Consider the following 14,284-nt stretch of genomic DNA (forward strand, 5'->3'; position numbering starts at 1 on the left):
AGACCCTCAGCCCCCAGGTGCTGCACTGCGCACACAGCGCAGCGAACGGACAACCCGATCTGGGAGACACGTGCGCTTTCCGTCGCATCTTGAAGAATTTCAACTATAATTTTCTCTTTTTTTTCTCTTTTTCTTTCGTTGTCTTGACTTCATTACCTAACCTGTCATGCTTCCACCACCACTACACCCTCCTTCCTTGCCGCTCACCCGTTATCACCTCCTGTTTCCACAATTTTTCCAATGTCTACTAATCACCAGGGACTATAAAACAACCAAGGGGGTGGTGTGGCGGCTCAACCCTTGAATCATCATTGAGCGCCATTGCGAACGCGCCTTCGCCGGCAAGTGTTTTGGCTTCCGGCGTTCGCCACCAGGGTCCGCCGCCAGGGCGCAACCACGCCGCCAGAGCCACTCTCAGTCTCACTCTCACTCTCTCTCTGACTGGCTCTGGACCGTCACGCGCGCCGCCACCGTGGTCAACCCAAGGACGCTGCTTCCTGGTGAAGGATTCTCTCCTGGCTTCGCCACCGCACGGCCGAATATTTACTGAATAATTACTGTTCAATCGCCTCATCAAGGTTTTAATTTTCTGAGCACAATAAACTTTGTTAATTGTTAGGAGGTGTCATTATTTCCACCACGATACCTCCTTCACTAAAAGACGCGGCTAAGGGAGATGAAATCAAATAAGGCCATGGGGGTAGACAATATTCCTGCAATCTGCTAAAAGGTTTAGGAAAATGTGGAAGGAAGAGCCTATATTGGTTGATTTATAGTATCTATGACAAAGGAATCTGGCTGGAAGACTTTGTGATATCAATGTTAGTTTCTATTCTGAAAAGGTAAAGGCTACATCATGTGAGGACTACAGAATAATAAATTTGATATCCAACACAGCTAAAATTGTTCCCAGGATCATAATCAAAAGGGTTTAGAGTAGGGCAAATGATTACTAAGGGGATGATCAGCTTGGGTTTTGGAAGGGGAGAGGCACACGTGATGCTGTTGCAGTAATGAGATCACTAATCAAGAGGAATATAGAATACAATCAGGGTGTATTTGCCTGTTTCATAGATTTCGAAAAGGTGTTTGATAGAGTGAATTGGGAAAAACTAATGAGTATATTGCAGAAAATAGGAATATTTGGAGGGACAGGAGGCTAAGCCGCAACCTGTACATGTCTCAGACTGCTCACGTGTGGGTGGGAAACAGGGAGTCCGGATGGGCAGTGTTCCGAAGAGGTGTGAGGCAGGGTTGCCCATTATCACTGGTGCTGTTCAAGGTATATGTTATGTGGAGGAAATGATTAAAGAGTCATAGGAAGAACTAGAGATAGGGTTGAAAGTCAGAGGGGAATTCGTAAAATCAGATAGGTTTGCTCTTAACCATGCTCTAGTTTGTCAGTCAGCCAAGGGTTTGCAAGCATTGCTGAGTGAATTGTAAACTCAGTGCGATAGATGTGGAATCTGAATCAATATTAATGAAACATGTGGCGGTTCATTTGTTTGTGCGATTCAGGGGTGTGCCGCGAGGTGTCACCCTAGGCACGACCAACGAGGAGGCATTTTGACCCATGCGAAACCAGTCACGTCTCAGCCCCAGCCGAGCGTTCATCCCTCTTGTGCATGCTGCGCCCATGGCATATATCTTACCATGTTGACCTTGGTCTATTATCCACAGCACTCAGAATAAATCTGCTGTTCATTCAAAAGCTTTATATGTGCTTTATTAGTATTTCCTAGCACCGCCTGCGCTAAAATAATTTCCAGCACTCCAACAAAAAAATGTAATGTGATATTCCAGGAAGAAAAAGGCAAAGCAGAAAATTGAAATAGGAGGGCAAAAACTAGTGCAGCAGGAACAGTTTACAATTCTAGGACAAAGTCAAAGCATTAGGAACCTAAGGAGAAGAATGCGCTAGGGAAAGAGGCATTCACAAGGAAGAGGGAGTAAATGACAAGGACTTTGAGTACAGAATTTAAGAAAAGAGTTGTTAAAACTTTGATATGGAGTGATGTTATATATGACGCAGAATCGTGGTCACTAAAGCAGGATGATAGAAGTAGATTGGAAGCTTTTGAAATGTGGGTTTGAAGAAGGATGGAGAAGGTGAAATGAACTGAAAGGAAAATTAATTGGGCAGTGCTACATATGGGAGGTGAAAAGAGGGGTTTTTTGGGAGAAATCCTAAGGAGGCAGGAAAAATAGATGAAGGGCATATTTATTAGCGGTGGGATGCTGAAAAGTGTAATAGGGGGGAGAATGTTAGGTAAACGAGGAAAGGGCATGAACAGGATAGGGATATCGGACAGCATGAAGGGAGGAGGGAAGTACGAAGATATAAAGACCCGGAAAGATATGAGGACCTGATGTAGATGGTACGAAGATATGAGACCTGATGTAGATTGTTTCCTGGGTTGTGTTTTGCTAGGAGTCATAAAATATTTATTTGTTTGCTGTGTTTAATCACAACCTACCTTAACAGGTAGATTACCTTATAGTAATAATAATATAATATGTGAAAGCATATAAAATATGTCATATATGTGTTGTAATTTATAATGGGGAAAGACATCATGGCATGGCATAGTATCACATTGTATGCTAATAATTTTAACATGCAGAAGGGATAAAAGAGGCCCTTAACATTTCCCTGATGAACACTTGAAGTTACGTCTACTCTATCAGATCTTACATCATATATGACCACTCATTGTTCAACCCACAGGAACTTTATTCATAATGCACTAGGAATTCGGGAGAGATCTATTCCTATTCCAAAAATTCATAAATAAGCACTTTCATAAGCTTAATTCTTATTACCAAATTCCTCCCTTGCATTTCATTGAATTTAGGTTTTGTGCTAAAACTGCTTCATCCTTTGGATGACAGATATCTCTCTAACCAAATGTAATGCTGGCAAATAAAAATATCTTCCCCTTAACAATGGAGTAAAGGTCGTTAACGTAAAGTTGAAATAAAAGAGCCCCAGTAATACTTCCCTGGGGAACACATGAAGTTACTTCTACTGCATCAGAGCTTACACCAACTATGGTCACTCATAAAATCCAACCATTCAAAAAGTCTTTTACCAAGCCTGGCATATTTTTGCATCTGCCATATACTTCTAATTTTCTGAGTAGTTTATTATGAGGTGCTGTTTTGAAAGCCTTTTTTCATATCTATAAAAACCAAGTCCACTCCAAAACGAAGTCATATAGGCAAGAGCAAATATCTTAGGCATACAGTTCTTTGTTGTAAAATATAGAAGTCATAATTATGTTGCCATCATTACATCTTCCATCCGATTACAGTTTCCACTATTCTAATGCCAATCAAAAAGATATGAATTCAATTTTCCAGCCTTCTCAATTCTCCCAACTAGCTTATCCCCTGACCCACTACGCCTTCATTTGTTTTCCTATCCGATCATTTTACCTTTTCCATTCCTCTCCTCTAGCATATCTCTAAGAAGAATAAATCATGCAGAATTAAAGAAGGGTTCCTTGAATTTTCGAATTTCAGGTTGTTTCTTAAGAGATGCAAAGTAATTTATTGCTGTTCAGTCTGTGCTCATCCACAACTTACCTTAAATTATGGAATTCCAATAATAATGATCACTTGGTCTACCTTTTCCTAAGCACTTCTAAAGTTGATGATCTGTTCTATTCTAAGTCCCAAAACTTTAATATATACTAGTGTTAACCATTATACTCCTTCAGAATATCATTACACTCCCTTTTTGTAATTCATTCTTGTCCCATACTTATTTAACAGTTCATTTAATGTGCTAAGTAATTATTTTAACCCTTGGCTGACATTATATAACACCTGCACATAGGCAATTCCATATCTACATCCAATTCCCATATCTCCCATATAACCTCAAAAAGAACAGGTGATAGTTGGCATATTTTCCTTACTCCCTTATGTAGTATAATCAATCCCCCAATCACACCTTTCTGGTCTGAGATGGTGCAACTGGCACAACAATTTGGCTCAATCCACTCTATCAAATGCCTTTTGTATTTTGCCTTTTGTGTTTCCTACAACTCTTAAGTCTTTTTACATGGATCTTAAACTCTTATCTATTTAAATTGTCTTCATGGAGTAATTTATTCTCTTACTTTCACAAAACTGAGTGATATTACTGGTTGGTATCAATTAATTTCATCGTCTACGCATGTGCTGGTCTGGGCGTGGATAGAATTAACTAGTTCAGGTATATGTTTGAATTATCCTTCAATGCAACCGGAGCATGGTTTGGGTGTGGCTGGAGTTCGTAGCTTGTGCTGAAAAAATGCAATGCTCAATGCTGCAATGCAAACTGCCAACTCCCTTTACCGCAACGGTGTTAAATGTCAAGGTCTAGAAATGTGATCTCAAGTAACTTAAGTATGTGATTATATTTGCCTCCCTCTCTGGCTAAATTCTTAACTATGCTTCTTATTTGTATATTACTGGCTAAATATGTTAGGTTTTATAAAATTAAACCGAGCAGAGTTTGGGGCATCAGATGCATCCGTGGGATATGATTCCGATTGAAAGATTCTTGGGGAGGTGCTTGGGGGGGTGGAAGTAATAGTGAAGGTGAATAGATCTCCTTGAGTTTTTCTATATTTCAAAATATTATCAGCTTTTTCCATGTACTATATATAGACGGTACAATTGCTTAGCTTCTCACTTACGATTGATATGAGAACCAGCAGCCATCGTCCGCTCAGACCATCACAGCCGTTGACACTATCCATTGAAACTACTAGCCATCGACCACTACTCAGTCCACCGCAGCCATCGTCACTTCGCCAGCCGTTGACACTTCTTTATAGGCACAAGTATGATTTACAATTTAAAAATTTATAATATTATAATCATGATAAATATTTGTTGATGGCTACTTTGATTCGATTGATTTGATACATCTTGATTGCAGCCATCATTCACTACTCAAACCACCACAGCCATCGTTACTTCACCAGCCATCGACACTAGCCATTGACACTACTAGCCATCAGCCACTACTCAGTCACACTTCTTTGAAGGCACAAGAAAGAATGATTTATAATTTAAACATTTATGATACTATGATAATGATAAATATTTGTTGTTTCATGATCCATTTCATAATTAAGTAACAGTTGGGTTAATTTTTTTTCATGTTAATACCCTCAGAATACTCATTGCTATCAATAAATTACATCCGCTTGCCATTATCCCTCAGGCTTCTTACAAATATCCTGCTGGATACAATCTGAGCGCTCTTCAGGGTGATTCTATCCTGAAAAGGGGGCGAAGATTGATAAAAAAACAGTCTTTCGAGATTCCGAAAGGTTTCTATGGTAGACTTGCCTCTCACTTAGGTCTATCCGTTAAGTTCGGGATTGAAGTTGGTGCGGTCGTAATCGATTCTGATTATAGAGGGGAAATTAAAGTACTACTCTATAATCATAGCAATGAGGATTTTGTGGTAAATGTTGGGGATAGAATATGTCAGATCATATTCGAAAAAATACCTAGGGATGTAACGTTTGTGGTGACCAATGACTCTCTCTCTCGGACTAACCAAGGCGAGGCTGGTTTTGGTAGTTCTAATCACCCTCCGGTTGATTGATGTAAGTAACGATTAATTTTAATATATATATATATATAAATATATATATATATATATATATATATATATATATATATATATATATTTTTTTTTTTTTTTTTTAAAGGTAATCTACCGGTTAAGGTAGGTTTTTGGATGGACACAACTACCAAACAAATATTTTATTACTCCTAACAAAACACAAAATCCAGCATCCTACTCTATATCAGGTCCCTCTTCATCTCTGAGTACTTTCTTCCTCCCTTCATCCCATCCAACATCCCTATCCTGTTCCTTCCCTTTCCTCTTTTGCCCAACATTCTACCCTCAATCACAGTCTTCAACATCCCACTGCCGGTCAACACCCCCTTCATCCACTTTTCCTGCCTCCATAGGATTGCTCCCAACAAACCCCACTCTTCGCCCACCATACGAAGTACTTCCTCATTTGTTTTCTTCTCTGTCCATTTCACCTTCTCCATTCTTCTCCACACCCACATTTAAAAAGCCTCCAGTCTATGTCTATCCTCCTGCTTCAATGACCACGTTTCCGCACCGTACATAGCTACGCTCCATATCAAAGTTTTTACGAGTCTTTTCTTAACATCCTTACTCAAAGTCCCTGTACTCAACTCCCTCCTCCTTGTGAAAGCCTCTTTGCCTAGCGCAATTCTTCTCCTTACGTCCCTACTACTTTGACCGTGTTGGTCCAAAACACTACCGAGATACGTAAACTGTTCTACCTGCTCTGGTTTTTGCCCTCCTATTTTAATGTTAAGCTTGGCCTTTTTCTTTCTAGAAAATCGCATAACCTTTGTTTTATTAATATTGATTCTCATCCCATACCTGTCGAACTGAATTTCCAATTCACTCAGCAATGCTTGCAGCCCCTTGGCTGACTGACAAACTAAAGCTTGGTCATCAGCAAACTTAACTGATTTTACGAATTCCCCGCCCACTTTCATTCCTACCTCGAGTTTTTCCCATGCCTCTTTGATCATTTCCTCTGCATACAGGTTGAACAGCAATGGTGATAATGGGCAACCCTGCCTTACACCCCTTCCTAACACTGCCCATTCTGACTCCCCGTTTCCCACCCGCACCTGAGCAGTCTGAGACATGTACAGGTTGCGGATTAGCCTCCTTTCCCTCCAATCTAATCCCGTATTTTGCAGTAGACTCATTAGTTTTTCCCAATTCACTCTATCAAACGCTTTTTCGAAATCTACGAAACAGGCAAATACCTCCTGGTTGTGTTCTATATTCCTCTCGATTAATAATCTCTATACTGCAATGGCATCACGCGTACCTCTCCCCTTCCTAAACCCAAACTGATCATCCCCTAAGTAATCATTTGCCCTACTCTCTATCCTTTTGTTTATGATCCTGAGAACAACTTTAGCTGCGTGGGATATCAAACTAATTGTCCTATAGTCCTCACATGACGTGGCCTTAACCTTTTTCGGAATAGGTACTAAAACTGATCTCACAAAGTCTTCCGGCCAGATTCCCTCCTCATAAATACTACGGATCAGCCCATATAGCCTCTTCCTCCCACATTTTCTTAAGCATTTTAAAAGTTCCACGGGAATGTTATCTACCCCCACGGCCTTATTTAGTTTCATCTCCCTTAATGCCCTTTCTATCTCATTGTCTAGTATGCCGGGACCTAAGCTGTCTTCCTCTACGTCATTTTCTTTTTCAATGTCTAACTTTGTTGGTCTGAGTTCTTTACTATACAGTTCTTCTATATACTCCTTCCATCTCTCTTGGATCTTTCCTGCGTCAACTATTACCTTACCCGCCTTATCTCTAACTGTTAGCATAGCTCTTCCTTTCTTACTTCCCGATAACGATTTAACTTTGCTGTACAGCGCACCGATTTCACCCTTCCTCTGCAGACTTTCCATAGCCTCGCACTGCGTCTTCCACCATGCTTCTTTTGCTTTATTTGTTGCCCGCCTCAATTTATTGTTCAATTCTTTGTACTTCATTTTGCCTAATTCTGTATTAACATTCTTCCATTTTCGCCGCTCATCCATCTTTGTAATCATCTCATCAGTGATCCATGGTTTCCTAGTCCTTTTCGCATTAACGGTTCCAATAGTGTCTTTTGCGGCTTTAGACAACCCTTTCTTGATCATTTCCCATTTTTCTTCGATAGTACTAAGCTATTTTCCATCCTCCACGATTTCCTCTACCGCCTGTTGGTATTCCTTCCTTTTCAACCCATTTAATGCTTCTACATTCAATTTTCTAACTCGCCGCCCATGCCTTATCTTTTTGAAACGGACGCTACATTTTATAACCACTAAATATTGGTCAGAGTCCGCATCCGCTCCCGGGAAGCTGTGCGAATTTATCACACTGTTCCTAAACCTGAGTCTAACCAGGGTATAATCTACCTGATACCTCTCCAAGTCACCTGGCATTTTCCATGTATACCTGCGTATTTTGTGGTGTCTAAACCATGAGTTGGTGATGACTAACCCCTGTCTTCTGCAGAACTCAACTGCTTTCTCCCCGTGTGGTCATTCCTCGTGCCTAAGCCGTAGCCCCTAACCTCATAATCATCTCTTCCTTCGCCTACCGTCGCATTCCAATCCGCCATCACTATCAAATGTTTCCCTGCAGGAACACACGCGATTATATCCTTTAACGGATCGTATATCCTATCGACCTCTTCTTCCTTATGGTTGCTTGGTGGCATGTATACCTGAATAATAAACAAGTTCGTAGGTTCTGCTTTTTTATCTACTAGTAATAATCTATCCGTTACCTGCTCTATGTTGACTACGCTGCTTTCTGCCTCTTCATTTAATACTATGGCAACCCCTCGTTGGCTCTCGTCTCCGCCGCTGTATATTATTCTATACTGATCACTCCAGTAATCCCCACTATCCTTCCATCTCACCTCGCATAGACCAAAACATCTATATTTCCCCTTTCCATCTCTCGCTTAACATCTCCAGTTTCCCTGTCCTCATCATTGTCCTTACATTCCACGTTCCTAGTCTAACTAATTTGGTCTTCTTCTCCTGCGTCTTCTGTCCTGCTGCTGCTGGTTTTCCCTTGCAAGGGTTTCGTTGGATGACGACCGCGGAAGCCTTGCCTCCCCCGCTGCCGGGCACGACACGCGGCCGATATGGCCCCGTAGTTGCCAGGACTCAAAATATCTCTATTGTCCATCATATTTTTCTTGGGAATGATAATTGAGGTGGTTTCCCATTGCCTTCCTCAAGTGTTTTTAACGTGACACCATCACTTACTGGCCGCTCCACTGGGGTCAGACGCCATTGCAGCCGCCTCACTGAGGAACAGGCGCTGCGTGGACTACCTTTCGTCTGGCTCCTAACCTTCGATCTATCTGGCATGGGTGACCCTACCAAGAGCAATTATTATTACTCCCGCCAGCACAGCTCTAGGGGTCATCGGAACGCGCAATCCCTTCCTCCACGTCAAGGTTGTAGTCATGGGAGGGTATCAATCAGATATCGCATGAAAATTTAGCTGTGAAAAGGTTTGTTCGCATTGGATGCCATATATGCTCGTGTCAATTGATGCAAAGAAATGCTCAAGAAATACAATCGAAGGGCATTAAAATCTGTGTATAACATCTTCACAGGTAATGAATCTTGGATCTATGCGTATGAGCCCGAAACAAAACAGCAATCCACTCTATGGGACTTCCAAGAAGAGCCAAATCCGACCAAAGTGATTCGTGCACGAAACACATGGAAGCAAATGTTCACCGTTTCTTCGGAACAACTGGACATGTGGCAACCGTACCCTTTACCCATTATAAATCGCCCCTGCCCGTGAGTGTTTTGCACATTAAGTAATATTAATATTGATGACATTTAATATGGTTATACCATTTATCAAAATGAATAAGTTATTATTGTTACACTGGTGCACTAAGATTTTGGAATAGCATATCAAGGCAATTAAAAATCCTTCGAGGAATACAGGCATTTCTAGTATTTTTATAAATATCACATTTCTTAAATTAATATATTCAGGTCAAACTAAATCCCACGCATTCGCAAAATCGTTATCTGAAAAAAACTTCATAGGATGGATTCAACATTTATAATAAATAAATGCTCTTATATTATTGAAAATGGGTAGGGCACTCGGCAGGGCGTCAACAAGGCTGATCGTTCCATTGCTGACCGACACTTGGCACGGGTTCAAATTCAGTTGACGCCTTTGAACACAAGTCTTCAAGAAAACCGCGTCATTCTCTGACTGATCGATATTCCTGAGAAGGAAGGACAGTTTTACGTAGGCAGCAAAATGATAGAAAAAGTCATCACTACCTTGACAAATATCGCATGTTGTAGTATCAATTGAATTTTACGTTCAAGATTAAAATCAGATTTCGGATGAAGTACTCTCCATGATGTTTGCACTTCATGTACATTTTTATTTGGTAGAAATACCTATTGCCTAGCATGCAATAAGCAGAATAAGCGAATAGCATGATCTCTCATATTTACAAAACTCGTTCGATAATGACCAGGCAAAGGGTGAGACTTGATTACTAAGAAATACGTAATACAAACTGATCAGTATGTTAAAGGAACGGGTGATAGGAAAAAATATCAACTTTTTCGGACCGGAATGGGCGTAAAAGAAGCATTAGTTCAGTCTAATGAACTGTTACGACAGGCTCGGCTTAGCCGATCGAGATAAAATTGTCTCTCAGCCCGAGCTTATTTTCCTTATGTATACCCACTTCCTTTTGAACCCACTGTCAATTATGCAAGACTTTTCGGAGGGAGGGTGAGCCATTTCATTATGCTATCTAACGGTCTAAGAGATATCTCAAGGTGAATCTTAGCTATGGTCTATAAATGTGTTAATTAATACGTAAGATGTTAAGGGGCTCATAACTTAACGATTCCTTAAAAAAGGGTGGGGTTGGTAACCAGCCGATCATATTTTCATATAATTTAATCAATGTGCGAACGGTCGTCATAAAATAAATATCTACTGAAACGTTTACTGTATCTCCTTTCTATGCGTTTTTCTGCTGATACTATGACTCCTGCCGGTAGCGAGACAAGTGTCCAGCTTTGCTATGTCTCCATTTGATTATTCCACGAACCGGGAAAGAAACGCTTACTCTTCCTTGTGGTAGCGCAGCAGAAGACTCAAGACATGACGCCATTCTGTCAATATTTTGTCCCACCGCCGATTGATACGGAACCCACTGCGTACAAACTTTGTGGAAATGCAAATGATCTATGATAACGGCGTGCACGCAGCCACACCCAAGCAGTCCCTGGACAAACAAGGACATAATCCAAAAACTGAGAGCCCCTTTGTGTTGTCACTATGCAGCTATCCTACCACAGCAATTGCAGTAACGATACGTAAGATCAGTGTTGTCACCTTTTGTGCGGACTATTTTTTATCGCGGATATTCGGTTTTCATTTGACTGATCCTCACATGTGGCGGAGAGGACAAGAGCCTGTGACGGATTTTTTAAAAGTAATCTACCGGTTGAGATAGGTTGTGAATGGACACAGCAACCAAATAAATATTTTGTGACTCCTAACAAAACATAATCCAGCATGTTACTCTATACCAGGTCCCTCTTCATCTCTGAGTACTTCCTTCCTCCCTTCATCCCGCCTAACATCCCTATCCTGTTCCTGTCTTTTCCTCATTTGCCCAACCTTCTCCCCTATATTACAGTTTTCAGTATCCCACTGCCAGTCAATATGTCCTTCGTCCATTTTTACTGCCTCATTAGGATTTCTACCAACAAACCTTTCTACTCGCCCAACATACCAAGTACTTCCTCATTTGTTTTCCTTTCGGTCCATTTCATCTTCTTCATCCTTCTTCACGCTCACATTTCAAAAGTCTCCAATCTACTTCTACCATTCTGTTTTAGTGACCACATTTCCGCACCTTACATAGCTACGCTCCATATCAAAGTTTTAACAACTCTTTTCTTAAAATCCTTACTAAACGTCCATATCATTTATTCCCTCCTCCTTGTGAATGCCCCTTGAAGTCGATAGGGTATATGATCAATTAGAGGAAATAATCGCAGGTGTTCATGCTGGGAAACTTTTGATGGAGGATTGAAATGCGACAGTAGGCAAAGGAAGAGATGGTGATGAGGTTTACGTTTTAGGTACAAGGAATGACAGTGGGGAAAAAGTAATGCATATAAGAGTTCTGCAGGAGGCAGGGGTTAATCATCACTAACACTTGGTTTAGACACCACAAAAGGCGTAGGTATATATGGAAAATGCCAGCTGACTCATTTATCAGTTAGATTACATCATGGTAGGCACAGATATAGGAAGTGAGATCGATTTGCTCAGTTTCCCGGGAGCTGATGCAGGCTCTGATCACAATTTAGTAGTTATGAAGTGTAGAGGCTGCTTCAATAAAATAAGGCAGGGGAGGTTCAACTGTTTAGGGAATAAAATATGAAAGTATTAACTACATTGACCAAGAAGGAAAATCATGAGGCTGCAGCGAATACCATGGATGAGGGAAAGGAACTGAGCACTATCGAGTGTTAGGATTATCGAGGTTTAGGAAGGGGAGAAGTACACGAGATGCCATTACAGTAATGAGATCACAAATATAGTGGAGAATAGGATAAAATCAGAATTTAGTTGCCTGTTTCATAGATTCCGAAAAGGCTTTTGATAGAGTAAATTGAGTAGAATTAAATATAGTATTTCAGAAAATAGGAATAGATTAGAGATATACGTGACATATCCGCAACCTATAAATGTCTTAGAGTGCTCAGGTGCAAGTGGGAGATTGAAAGTTTGGACAAGAAATGTCAAGAAGAGGAATGAGATAGGGTTGTCCATTATCACCTGTGCTGTTTTACGTATATGTGGAGGCAATGGAGGCATTAGAAGAACTGGTGATAGGGATTAACATCGGTAGGGAATTCAGTTAGGTTTGCTAAGGATCAAGCTTTAGTTTTTCAGTTAGCCAAGGGATTACAAACATTTCTGAGTGAATTGGAAATTCAGTGCGATGCACATGGAATGAGAATAAATGTCAATAGAACAAAATTTATGCAGTTTTTATAAAAAAGAAAGGATAAACCAAACATTTAAATAGGATGGCAGAAACTAGAGCAGGAGGAACAGTTTAGCTATCTCGGAAATGTTTTGGGCCAAAATGGTCAAAGGGTCGGGAGAATAATTGCCCTGAGCAAAGAGGCTTTCAAGAGGAAAGAGTTGATGACTGGGATGTTAAGTAAGTTCGTTAAGAAAACATGATTACACATTTGATATAGAGCATAGTTATGTACGGCTCGGAAATATAGTCATTTGACCGGGATGATGGACGTCGATTGGAGGCTTTTGAAATGTGAGTGTGGAAAAGGATAGAGGAGGTGAAATGGACCAAAAGGGAAACAAATGAGGAAGAGGAGCATGGCGGGCAAGGAGAGGGGATTTTTTGGAGTTGATATTTTACTCAGGGCCTTTAATCTGTATTGTGGCAACTCACAACAAACCAGAAGCTCTTCATGCTTAGATAATATTATTACCAGTCAACAACATTCAGAAATATTCTGCAAATGTTTTTAGCCCTTTGATCTCTGAGCACTGTGCCATTGCCTATAGTGTGCTGGATGTTCCTTCATTTGTGAACCTAAAAAAAACTACAATGACATGGCCAATTACTCCAAGCTGTATTGCAAATTTCAAATATCTTCTCGCCAAAATAGAATGAGTGTCCTTACTTCAGATCTGTCCATCCAATTCCATCATATCTCCATCCTTCCTGTGATTGGCAAAATCATCAAGGCTATTGGCAGTGCCTAAATACTTACATATCTAGAAAGAAAGAACTTACTCAGCTCCTGACTATTTGGCTTTAGACCTGGAAAGTCAACTGAGCAAACTGTTGAATATGTCTTAAAACAAATACTGTGTAACTTTGAAGATAGGCTGTATTTGTCTCTCTCATTGTTTAACCTCTCCTTAGCATTTAATTGTCTAGACCACCAAATCCTCATTCAAAAACTGTAGTATTGTGGCATCTAGGGGTCTGAACTAAAGTTCATGACCTCATATTGAAAAAAATCAATAAACAAGTAGTAGAAGTAAATAGCTATAAGACAAAATCCTTGCAAGTATAAAATGATGTGCCTCTATATTTGGTCCTGTGGTATATCTGCTGATGGTCAATGACTAACCAAGTAACATACCTATTTGTGTCCTGTATGCTGATAACACTACTTTTATAAATAAATGTAAAAATGCTGAACAGGGACATGAAGAACTGAAAGCCGTGCAACAACAAGCTAGTGAATAGTTCTTAGCAAATGAACTCTTTTTAAACTGTTAAAAAGCACAATATCTTCTATGTGGCCTTAGAAAAGCTAGTAAAGCTCAAAGCTCTGACAGGCTCCCAAGGTTTTTTGTTAGCCCTAATCATTCCTGGAAAAGCCATTCAACTGCAATCTCCAAACAACTTTCCAAGAAACCCTTCCTAATCAGTAAACTTAAAAGCTGTGTTAAACTTAAAAGCTGAGGACCATTTGAGACTTACCTATTCCACCTTTTTCCAAAGTCATCTAAGTCATTACCTAAGGCTTTAGGGACTTGCAAGTGATACAAAAGCTCTGATTATGTTACAAAAGAAAGCAGTTAGGATTATTACCAGCTCTGGCTATCATCATCACTGTCATCCAC

Source organism: Hetaerina americana, unplaced genomic scaffold, assembly GCF_022747635.1.
Source record: "Hetaerina americana unplaced genomic scaffold, ioHetAmer1.1.p SCAF_6, whole genome shotgun sequence".
Classification (NCBI taxonomy): domain Eukaryota; kingdom Metazoa; phylum Arthropoda; class Insecta; order Odonata; family Calopterygidae; genus Hetaerina; species Hetaerina americana.